Consider the following 10,910-nt stretch of genomic DNA (forward strand, 5'->3'; position numbering starts at 1 on the left):
CAGTAGTTTTAATAAAGAACTGCTGAGAGAAAGAAAGAACTGTAATCCCCCCATCACTGCTATTTAATGATTTCAGCAATAACTGATACTCCCGTTGGTCAAGGGGTTGAGTGTGACTATCTGCAAAGAAGATAAAATATGGCGTGCCTGCTCGCTGTCTCCGCCCACACCGCCGCTGCTTAGGGCCCGGCTTCGCTCCTCCTGCTTCTCCGCCTTCTTGCCTGTGCGCTGCACCCCCGGCCGCCATGGAGAACGTGGCCGACTGGAAACTGTACATCCAGGGCGTCCCGCCAGGCGCCAGCGAGAACGAACTGAAGAAGCCATAGAGAAAGTTAGACAAAGAATACCATCCTGATAAGAATCCAAATGCTGATGGCAAATTCAAAGAAATAAGTTTTTCATATGAAGTACTATCAAATCCTGAGAAGCGCAAACTATATGGCAGATATGGAGAACAAGATTTTCGGGAAGGTAGAGGTGGAAGTGGTGGCATGGATGATATTTTCTCTCACATTTTTGGAGGAGGTTTATTTGGCTTCATGGTCAATCAGAGCAGAAATTGAAATGACAGAAGAAGAGGAGAAGACACGATGCATCCACTCAAAGTATTTTTAGAAGACCTGTGTAATGGCAAGACAGCCAAACTACAACTTAGCAAGAATGCACTCTGTAGCGCATGCAGTGGTCAAGGTGAGAAATCTGGAGCTGTTCAGAAGTGTAGTGCTGGTCGGGGTCGAGGTGTACACGGCATGATCAAACAGCTGGCTCCAGGAATGGTACAGCAGATGCAGTCTGTGTGTTCTGACTGTAATGGAGAAGCAGAGGTAATTAATGAAAAGGACCGCTGTAAAAAATGTGAAGGGAAGAAGGTGATTAAAGAAGTCCAGATTCTTGAAGTCCACGTAGACAAAGGCGTGAAACATGGACAGAGAATTACATTTACTGGGGAAGCAGACCAGGTCCCAGGAGTGGACCCAGGAGACGTTGTTCTTTTGCTTCAAGAAAAAGAACATGAGGTGTTCCAGAGAGAAGGGGATGATTTGCACATGACATATAAGATAGGACTTGTTGAAGCTCTGTGTGAATTTCAGTTCACATTTAAGCACCTTGATGGACCTCAGATTGTGGTAAAATGCCCCCCTGTCAAAGTAATCAAACCAGGATGTGTTCTTATAGTTCAAGGTGAAGGAATGCCACAATATCATAATCCCTTTGAAAAAGGTGATTTTTACATAAAATTTGATGTGCAGTTTCCTGGATCAACCTAGACAAGCTTTCTGAATTAGAAGATCTTCTGCCATCTAGACCTGATGTTCCAAATATTATTGGAGACACAGAGGAGGTAGCGCTTCAAGAATTTGATAGCACTCAGGGCTCAGGAGGTGGTCAGAGGCGTGAAGCCTATAATGATAGCTCTGATGAAGAAAGCAGTAGCCATCATGGACCAGGAGAGCAATGTGCCCATCAGTAAACTATGCAAACAAATTGCACAAGTGGATTTTCTTTCCACATTGGCTTGGTTTGTTTTCCGCAATCCAGCTGGAGCATCTGGTCAACCCAGATGAACTGATGGACATCTCTTGGTCTATGTGTAAGTTTTTAAATTGGTATAGTATCTACAGAGTGTATAATTTAAACTCACCACAAAGCTTTACATCTTCATCTCAACTGTTCTATAGCAGAATAAAACACTTGAAAGGAAACAAGACTCCCTTTCTCACATGGGTTATAAGTTTCAGTCCTGATATCTATGCTTGATTTTTATCAGTTTTGTGTAGATTTTATGTTTCATATTTTAAATTCAAATCCCACATTGTAAAGTTTGTGTACAGTTTGTCCTGAAGCTTTGTGTTTGGCTGCACCTGCATAAACTGCTACAAATAGAATAAAGAATTTCATAGTCTGTTTCTACCATTTAGATGCATGGAAAAATGGGCTTTGCACACAATGGGTTTGGAGCTGACTGGGAACAATGGAAAAAATATCATTAGCTGAGCTGTGGTTATAAAGTTTTGGGTGGGGGTATGTTTCTTTTTCTTTCTATCTTTCTTTTTTTTTTTTTTTTTTGGTACCATCTTGTGAAAGGTTTCTGGAACTGAATAATAAAAAGCAGTTGGTGTTTATTAAAAAAAAAAAAAAAATAAGGCGTGCTTGGAGTCCCTTAGCTTGTGAAATCACCAAGACCCATTATTTCAGCATGGTTGTCTCTAGGCCAGCTTCAACACAAGAAAAAAGGACTGGTAAGATGCCTTCCCCTGAACAGTTTAATTTGTTTGACACATCTTATTGGTAAAAGCTCAGGTGAAGGGATACTGAAGCCGGACGAGGGCTGGGATCTCTAAATATGTTGAAAATGTTATCTGTTCTTTCTCAAATATGTCTCTCCCCTTTAGGTATTTGCTCTGTGATAGCCTTTTCCCTTGGCAGCCGTTGAGTCTCTGTGCCTCGTATTTCAAAACCGATAAGGAAAGGCCAGACCCTCCTGTGCTGAGCGGGGCACCTGGGGAAGAGAGGCCATATGTGACTTGGGCTGCGTAGCCTCAGCCAGTGCTTGCCCACCTCCCCCTGTTGTGCAGGCCTCGCTTGGCTAGACAGCAGAAGGTAACAGGGAAGGAGAAAATAAATGGGCTTTCTCTGAAGGACTCACACATGCACTCTCTCTAGTGATCTCCTTATCTGCACACTTGGCAAATTCTTTACAACATCTGATCAAGGAAGGACTTTTTTTGATGTTTTTGCATGTTCTAGATTTACTGCCCTGCTGCTGGGATATGGTGAGATGCCCTTATCAGGAGCCTCTTCAGAGCCTTTTCCAGATGGCTTGCAAAGTCTGTGTATTTTTAAATAAACATCAAACTTGTCCTGGAATGTGGCTTCTCTGGAGCTAAAGCAACATTTGCATAAAGCAGGAGAGTAGATGCCAGACCCTAATCCAACTGTGTCCCTTCTCTCTCCCCTTCCTGTCTCACCCTAGACTTCCCATCATGTTAATTCTGCTGTCAGAACCACTCCGTAAGTCCCCAGGATCAGGACTGAGCTACTGGAAGGGAAGCTCCTCATGGCCTCCAGGCTTCTGCCTTTCCAGCTGCCTTGAGCCTGACTCTGTCAGCCAGTGCTGGGAGGCTCACAGGTGGAAGGAGTTGGAGATTTTTGATGTGCTTACTACTCAAAGGCTTCAAAGCTCTGATCTATATGTCTACCATGATCAGGATCTCCAATAGAGTGGGGAAGAGGGCAGGAGAGGTGTAGGGGGAGGCTGATTCACGTGAAAGCAGACACCTGGGCAATAAAGCTGAAAACCCCCACTTCTTTTCCATCCCTGTATCACAACTCCCAGTACCTAGGAAGTCATAGCATTCGCATACCCATCAGAATGGGTTCTCAATGAGAACCTCTTCCCAAATTCATGTTAATAGCCCCCTTCCCATTGTCCTCAGCCTTGCTGTAATATGCCAAACCTGAACCCTTCAACATCAAGGTCAATTAATTATGTTCAAAGTATCTATGTATTTCCAAACTTGGAGAAGACACCCCCCAAGTGGAAGATTCCTGAAGCAAAACCTCCCATAATGGACAAGCCCTGGACCTTGAGGAGTTTTCATAGAATCCAGGAGTCAACTGATATCTGACTTGGACTCTGTTTGCAGGAATTCTTGATCTTTAAGGGTTACACCCACACATATATATGCACACACACACACATTCCCTGGTTAAACCTGGTCATCTTGAATATTGGGGTAGTCTGCTTGGTTTATCTTCTTCCACAGGAAAAAAGCAGTGATTCAGACTCTATAAACAACAACTGGTGGTCTGAGAGCTAAGGCAGGATTAAGAGAAGGATGAGGTGGAAAACAGGCTGACATCCTAAATGCATTGCATCCAGATATGTGGACTTATATATAAATTCTAGAGGGTCAGAGGCAGAAAAAGGAAATGATATGTTGCTTTTCAGATATGTGATCTTGGGTACATATTTTCTCTGAGCCTTGGGCTCTTCACATGTGAAAACAATGATCATACTCACCTCCCAGAGATGTGATAAGACGTAAAGGCTAATGGCCAAGTGTTATATGAATGTCAATAACAACAGCAATGATAACAAAAATAATAACAGCTGCCACCAAGAAGGGAAGTAGGGAAAAGCACTGCAAAAGAAGTAGAGTTACCTGGACAGCAGAACTGGAGAAGCTGCCTTAGCCTAGGTAAATCTGCACTTCCTTCTCTTGAGATAAGAGGGCTGCTCCTTCTCACCTTCCACATTGTTTCTCTACTCTAATGCTCCTTTCTCTTCTCACAAATTACACAGACTCAGCTCAGCAAATGTTTGTTCCTCACAATGGCTGCCAGTCTGGCCGCTTCCTCACCGACCTTGGGGATTTGTGTGGATCATAGTATCAGTGACTAATGCAGCCCTAGAGGTCAAGTAGATGGACACAGTTTGAAAGAGAGAAAGGATTCCTCCCATTTCTCACCAGCCTGCTCCATTTTCCTTCCCTGCTTAAGCTATCCTGTCTGAAATATAGTGCCAAGATCGAGGGATATAAATTTCCACTCTACTTAGACCTGGTCTAATCACACTTTATATTTTCTGTTCAATTCTAGACACTTTGTTTTGTAGAAAATATTAACTAAGGAAAAAAGAGCAGGATGAGGAAAGATCTGGAAATCAGGTCTTAGGAGAAACAAATTAAGGAACTGGAAATGTATATTACTCGAGGGGTACACATGACAGCTCCCTTCAAATATTTGGAGACACAGCCTGTGGAAAACCAATTAAGAGCTGTGTGTTGCCCCCAGAAGGCAGCAAAGGAGTAAGCTCAATGGATGCAAGTCCTAAGGAGACAAACTCCTATTCCATATAAAGAAGTATTTTCTAGTATATAAAGCAGTTCAAAATCAGGGGAATCTCCCTTATAAATAGTGATCTCCCCATTGCAAGTGGTACCAACTCCAGAACATTGTAGTGAAGATTGAATGAGGGTATAAAGGATAAAGTCTTTCTATTCCTTCCATATCCAAGCTTTTTGTTGTCCTTTTGCCCACTTTCATTTGTCCCCCTTTAATTCTCTAAGTCTTTCGCAGAGTTGCACCAGTGAGGTTGAAATAAGCAAGGAATGCCCAGCAGTTTCCAGCTTCAGCAGTGATATATCTTGGGAAACTCACTGACCTAAGAAAAAACAAAAGACTCTTGGATTATGTTCAGGAAGTGTGTGGGGGAAAGAGAGAAGGGAACAGATTCCATCTCTCTCTATGAGCTAAGAAGCACCTAGATGGCCATCAAAATATCCAAAGGCAATGTTGATTTGAAAGCTGGGTTAGTAGTTAATGGTATCTCACTATTGGTGTTTCTCTCTACATCTGCCAGATCAGCTCAGTTGCTCAGTCATGTCTGACTCTTTGTGACCCCATGGACTGCAGCATGCCAGGCCTCCCTGTCCATCACCAACTCCCAGAGTTTACTCAAGCTCATGTCCATTGAGTCGGTGATGCCATCCAACCATCTCATCCTCTGTCGTCCCCTTCTTCTCCCGCCTTCAATCTTTCCCAGCATCAGGGTCTTTTCAAATGAGTCAGTTCTTTGCATCAGGTGACAAAAGTATTGGAGTTTCAGCTTCAACATCAGTTCTTCTAGTGAATATTCAGGACTGATCTCCTTTGGGATGGACTGTTTGGATCTCCCTGCAGTCACAGGGACTCTCAAGAGTCTTCTCCAACACCACAGTTCAAAAGCATCAATTCTTCAGTGCTCAGCTTTCTTTATAGTCCAACTTTCACATCCATACATGACTACTGGAAAAACCATAGCTTTGACTAGATGGACCTTTGTTGGCAAAGTAATGTCTCTGCTTTTTAATATGCTGTCTAGGTTGGTTATAACGTTTCTTCCAAGGAGTAAGCATCTTTTAATTTCATGGCTGCAGTCACCATCTGCAGTGATTTTGGAGCCCAAAAAGATAAAGTCTGTCACTGTTTCCCCAACCATTTTCCATGAAGTGATGGGACAAGATGCCATGATCTTAGTTTTCTGAATGTTGAATTTTAACCCAAATTTTTCCCTCTCCTCTTTCACTTTCATCAAGAAGCTCTTTAGTTTTTCTTTGCTTTCTGCCATAAGGGTGGTATCATCTGCATATCTGAGGTTATTGATATTTCTCCCAGCAATCTTGATTCCAGCTTGTGTTTCATCCAGCCCAGTGTTTCTCATGATGTACTCTGCATATAAGTTAAACAAGCAGCGTAACAATACTTTGACGTATTCCTTTCCCTATTTGGAACCAGTCTTTTGTTCCATGTCCAGTTCTAACTGTGGCTTCCTGACATGCATACAGGTTTCTCAAGAGGCAGGTCAGGTGGCCTGGTATTCCCATCTCTTTAAGAATTTTCCACAGTTTATTGTGATCCACACAGTTAAAGGCTTTGGCATAGTCAATAAAGCAGATGTTTTTCTGGAATGCTGTTGCTTTTTCGATGATCTAACGGATGTTGGCAATTTGATCTCTGGTTCCTCTGCCTTTTCTAAATCCAGCTTGAACATCTGGAAGTTCATGGTTCACGTACTGTTGAAGCCTGACTTGGAGAATTTTGAGCATTACTTTACTAGCGTGTGAGATGAGTGCAATTGTGCAGTAGTTTGAGCATTCTTTGGCATTGCCTTTCTTTGGGGCTGGAACAAAAACTGACCTTTTCCAGTCCTGTGGCCACTGCTGAGTTGTCCAAATTTGCTAGCATATTGAATGCAGCACTTTCACAGCATCATCTCTTAGGATTTGAAATAGCTCAACTGGGATTCCATCACCTCCACTAGCTTTGTTCGTAGTGATGCTTCCTAAGGCCCACTTGATTTCGTACTCCAGGATGTCTGGCTCTAGGTGAGTGATCATACCATCATGATTATCTGGGTCTTAACGATCTTTTTTGTATAGTTCTTCTGTGTATTCTTGCCACCTCTTCTTAATATCTTCTGGTTCTGTTAGGTCCATACCATTTCTGTTCTTTATTGAGCCCATCTTTGCATGAAATGTTCCCTTGGTATCTCTAATTTTCTTGAAGAGATCTCTAGTCTTTCCCATTCTATTGTTTTCCTCTATTTCTTTGCACTAATCACTGAGGAAGGCTTTCTTATCTCTCCTTGCTATTCTTTGGAACTCTACATTCAAATGGGTATATCTTTCCTTTTCTCCTTTGCTTTTCACTTCTCTTCTTTTCACAGTTATTTGTAAGGCCTCCTCAGACAGCCATTTTGCTTTTTTTCATTTCTTTTTCTTGGGGATGGTCTTGATCCCTGTCCCCTGTACAATGTCACGAACCTCTGTCCATAGTTCATCAGGCATTCTGTCTGTCAGATCTAATCCCTTGAATCTATTTCTCACTTCTACTGTATAATCATAAGGGATTTGATTTAAGTAATATCTGAATGGTCTAGTGGTTTTCCCTACTTTCTTCAATTTAAGTCTGAATTTGGCAACATCTGCCAGAGTTCTGAGCAAAAACACCTCTCCCCATTGCCTTTACAATCCCTTAAACCTTAAAAAACCCTTCATTAAGCTTGCAGAATTGTGTGTGTGTGTGTGTGTGTGTGTGTGTGTTGGAAGAAAAGGAAAGTCCTTTCTCTCCAGGTTCATCTACATAGTAAGATTACTATTCACACACATTAGGGACCCATGAGCTTTTCTCTCTCCTTTCCCAATCAAGAGCTTCAGACCTCAAGAGAGAATGGACTCTATGATTCAGGAAACAGCTCTCACTTCAAAAAAAATCAGCTTTCCAGATCTTTGGTACTCTGTGAAGGAGAAGTGAAATGGAAAGAGGCAGTAAGGGTGCTGAGTGAGACCCACTCTGACTGCAAAAAACCTATGTATGTCTGGAGCCCTGCCTCAGTTGAAAGGAGAGGATGGAAGAGGACTCCTGACCCCAGAGAAGAATCTGAGTTATGTCTCAGCAACTGAACAAACATTTACACTTGTCACCAAAAATAAAACTGAAAACTAAATTTGAGAATTCTGGGGAGAGGGAAAAAAGAGAGAATCCAGTCATTTCTTGTTTTCCAAGGGAGAAATCTGAGATTGGGAGCAGTTCAGCCCCTGGCCAACGCAGAAGACGTAAAAGCAATAAGTATTTTGTACTGATTAAATTAAATTCAAACCTAGGACCCTGTTTTTCAGAGAACTGCGTGTAAGAGGGCTGGAGGAAAAGAAAGAGTAAAGCAAAACATTTTCCAGTTTCAACATCCCTTTGACTTAGAGACAGTATTCAAAGAGAGGAATTAAAAAAATAATTTTTTTTCTCTAGTGAAACAGAGAGAGTTTTTCATAAAGGGAGGATTCTGGAAGACACTCTGATTATTTTTGGTAGATTTATTTAACACACTTTTGAATTTTTTTTTTAAATATGATGTTGAAGAACCCAAAGCAAGGACTGATATTGGGTAATTTTTGGCACTTTTGGGCACTGATATTGGGATGCTTTTTTTTTCTTTTGTTTTGTGTCTGTCTCTCATTACATTCTAGGGATAAGCACAAGCTCTTTTTCTTTTTTCTACTCAAGGTGGGAAGACTCAGGTAAAGCCTACTGAACTCTGATCCAAAGACCAAAATGAAAATCAGGGGGGGGAAATCAGCTTTCCAGATCTTTGTTACTCTGTGCAGGACAAGTCCTGTTTGGGATTGTTTTGCTTGTTTTGCTTTCTCTTAATTTTTGCTTTCCCAATGAGTGCACAGCCACATGCCACCCAACATGGAGAAATGACTCATAACTTGCCTCCTTCCTTTTCATTTCTATCCTGGGAATTCTGTAGAGATGGATTAGAGGGAAGTATTTTTAGGAAAAGGCCCCCTTCCTTTTCACCTCTATGCAGACAACTTTTCTCCGAAACTTCATTTTATACCACTTAACAGTCAAAACATAAATTCCAAAGAGTGAAGAGAAAGAGAACTTTCCCAAGCAGGTAACAACACTTGTTTCCCCCAGTCTTTCTCTGACTGTTGCAGCCACATGTGCAGAACTGTGTACAAGGTCTGTTTGAATGCAGTTCGGAGGCATAAGTAACAATACTTCTTTATAGATAGGTCTTTGAACGTGTGAGGGAAGTTGGTATCTCTTTGGGAATGTGTCAAGGTGTGGATTTCAACAGGTTTTGAAATGTGTGGCAAGGCAAGCATGCAAACCCTTTCAAAGGTGTCTTTGCAATCCCCATCCAATGCACCCAAATCACTGAATTTGAATTGCTGAATACAGACCCCCTGCAGGATTAGGAACTTGCCCCACCCCACCCACCCTTCAGAGAAGGCGTGGCTCTCTTGCCTTCCTCTAACTCAGGGTAGTGTCCCTCCCACCAGGCCCCAAAGGTGGGGATTGAAAATTGATTTCTGAAGAATGACTGAGTGTTAATTGAAGAGACAGCGGAGTAACTGGAAGTGGTGGAGGGTGGGAAGCTCGGGGCTGGGGAGGGTCGTGGGACAGCTCTTTCTGCCAATCGCCAGCCTGTTTCCTCACACATGCCTCGGAGGCTTTTCTTCTGCACAGCTTGTTGTCCACCTTCTGCCTCTTCAGACTCCCCAGCCCCCAAAACATTAGCTTCCAGCAAAGGCTGTGTCTGAAATGGAGAATCAGAGAACTCTGGTTAAAACTGTCAGAACCATGCCTAGGACCCTTGAACCTTTGAGTTTTTTCAGGTCACTGCTGAGGAATTCCCTTCCCCAACTCCGTTCTTCTTAGGGGGCCCTTGATCTAGAAATCTAACCCCAGAGAGGAACTCCAGGAGCTGGAGATTTTTTTCTTTTCCATGACACTTCTCACTTCCTTTTTCTTGCTTTAAGTTGGGTTCCTGTTCTGTGACCAGGATCCACATGTGTAGAGCTACAGTGGGAGTAAGCAAGAGGATGTCATTAATTCCCAACAATTTCCAACAATGGTAACTAGCCACACCAGAATGGATGATCTTCCCAAGAGTTCTGAGAAACTTCCAGTAGGTAACCATTATCGCCCTTGACTTCCGTTAAGCATTAAAAGTAATGCTCCCCTCAATGTTCTCTTTCAGACCCAAACAAACCTAAGCACTCCTGTGTGTGATTTCACTTTATTGGGCCTAGAAGGGGAGAACATCCCAAACATTTTCAGAAAAGGAAACCTTGGTCCATTGGTGTGTAAAGGACACTGCACCCTGTGGAGTTGAGTTGAGTGACGGGAAATAGAAAGGAAAGCTTGTTTGCAGCAGAAGCACCTGCCTAGATATCCCTGCAGAAGGACAGTTTCTTTATTTTCTATCAACATTTCTACCAATCTAAACATCCAGCTGGGCCTTCAAACCCTTGACATTTCTAAAATTGAGTCTTTTCTTGAGTTTACACTTGCTACAGTAAAGGAAGCTCAAACAAAACAAACAAACAAAAGCTCTATGGGTGAGCCCTGGAAGCACACTTGTTCTGGAGCTGCAAAGGAAACTCTGTCATTAGCCTGAGATAAATACCTTTAATGAATGAACGGAAGTCAAGGAAGAAAATGCCTCCTAAGTCCCCATCCATCTGTTGCCCTACTTTCATTATTTTCATATGAATCCATTGATCATGGTAACACTCTTGGACTAATTAAACGTCTGAAACGACATCGTTTCAGAATACCATTTTGGGGAGTGAGCGATTTCTAGACAAGAGGAATTTGCTTCAGTATTCACTTGTCCAACAAATATTTACTGAGCATCTACTATGTTCCAGGCATTGTTGAAGGCACTAGAAATGCAGCAATGAGCAAGACAGAAATCTCAGCTTTCATGGATCTTACAGTCTAAAAAGTTAGGAAGTTAGAGGCTACTTTCATATGTGGATGCTGGTAACATGCATGTCACTTCTTTATTGTCTTAGGGCTTTTAGTATCTTTGGGAAGAGAGTCCAAGCTATTACAAGTTTACCAAATTT

The 10,910-nt window shown here is 42.3% G+C and overlaps 1 pseudogene; it reads left to right on the top strand.

Moving 5' to 3' along the window:
- Positions 1-245: 245 nt before the first annotated feature.
- LOC122444581 lies at positions 246-1,471 on the top strand (annotated as a pseudogene).
- Positions 1,472-10,910: the final 9,439 nt, after the last annotated feature.

Source organism: Cervus canadensis, chromosome 1 (genome assembly GCF_019320065.1).
Source record: "Cervus canadensis isolate Bull #8, Minnesota chromosome 1, ASM1932006v1, whole genome shotgun sequence".
NCBI lineage: Eukaryota > Metazoa > Chordata > Mammalia > Artiodactyla > Cervidae > Cervus > Cervus canadensis.